General features: G+C 40.6%; 1 protein-coding gene across 1 annotated transcript in view; it reads right to left on the bottom strand.

The window, feature by feature from the left end:
• The window catches only part of Ndc1 (NDC1 transmembrane nucleoporin), a 68,260-nt gene that overhangs the window by 32,351 nt on the left and 34,510 nt on the right, over nt 1-1,399 (bottom strand). The gene's annotated exons all lie outside the window — the stretch shown is intronic.

The raw sequence follows: 1,399 nt of genomic DNA, 5'->3' as shown, positions 1-1,399 counted from the left end.
TAAGTAGGTGCTTTAGACCACTGAGCCATCTCACCAGCCCCTCAGATTCTATCTTAATAAAAAACGCTGTAAAAAATTAAACACTCCAAGTACCATATTTTCACTGCATGACTTTTGAAGGGTTAGCAGAAATTAGAAATCTTTGAAGAATCACTTCAAAAATTAAGATTGAAGCTTTACAATTGTCTCTCAAAATTACAGGCAAATCTTGATTGACAGAAGTTAACAAAAATTTAAAATAATGAACACTCTGCCAGACCCATGATCTACCAAATCTAAGATTAGGACAATCTTTCTAGGTACGCTCACTTGTTCCAACTAGCCCATAGCCTGTTCACAGTTCCCCAATGGCTCCATGTACCCGCTGAATATACTTTTTTAAAGAGCAGAATATATTTACTGGAGGAAAGGAAGCTTCTCTCTGACAGAGGAACAGAAAGGGACCCAAGTGGGTTGCCCAAATAGACTTTCTTTTATGTAGCATACAAAGTACCCTTTCCTTATCAAACATCTTGCCAATTTAGACTCCCTTGTCTCATCATTATTTATATGCCTTCACCTAAAAAATCAGCTTCAACAGTGTTTTTTCATCTGTGATACCTTGGCTTCTGTGTACCACTGACTGACTATATACCATCTCTATACCATGATTTATGAAGATCAAAAGTAGCTGCCAACATTTAAAAAGTCTAAAATTTTTTAGATTAACATCTAAATTTTTGGGCCGGGGAGATGGCTCAGTAGAATAAGCGCTTCCCTGGCAAGCGCAAGAGTCTGAGTTCAATCACTGCTTCTGCTAAAAAAATTAAAAGTCTAAATTTTGTGTGTGTGTGAAGTTCAGATAGTGAGTGCATACTTCCCCTTGGGAACAATGGAGTACAAAGACCCACAGTTCTTCTCAGATGAAACATGTGGTCTATTGTTTCTTCCCTCTTTACCTGAGTCCCTCCCACTTGCATTCAGTGCCTGCTTCCCAGTGGCAATGTGGACATGACGTCCTCTGAGCAGTCTCACATCCACTGGCATTTTGTACTGAAAGGATGTGATGAAACAGCACAGGTTCCTCCACCTGTATTTCCTCCTCGAAAACAGAAGAGGCACTAACAAAATATTAAGTTATCTTGAAACAAGAGTGATGTACCTCTCCCAAGTTAATCATTTTAGCTGCTTTTCTCTGGACCCTGCTTATGTAATACTGTGACCAGAACAGCATCTGGTATTATCTATAAACATTCATGTGAGGGGTCAGGGAGATGGCTCAGTGGAATTTTCACTTCCCTGGAAAGTGCAAGGGCCTGAGTTCAATCCCTGGGGGCAGGGAAATGGCTCAGTGGAATAAGCGCTTCCCTGGCAAGTGCAAGGGCCTGAGTTCAATCCCCAGTTCTGCAAAACAAGCAAA

The sequence above is a fragment of the Octodon degus genome, unplaced genomic scaffold (genome assembly GCF_000260255.1).
Source record: "Octodon degus isolate 3935 unplaced genomic scaffold, OctDeg1.0 scaffold00107, whole genome shotgun sequence".
NCBI classification, from domain to species: domain Eukaryota; kingdom Metazoa; phylum Chordata; class Mammalia; order Rodentia; family Octodontidae; genus Octodon; species Octodon degus.
Note: the sequence above shows the minus strand (reverse complement) of the source record. Positions and strands in the feature narration are given on the sequence as shown.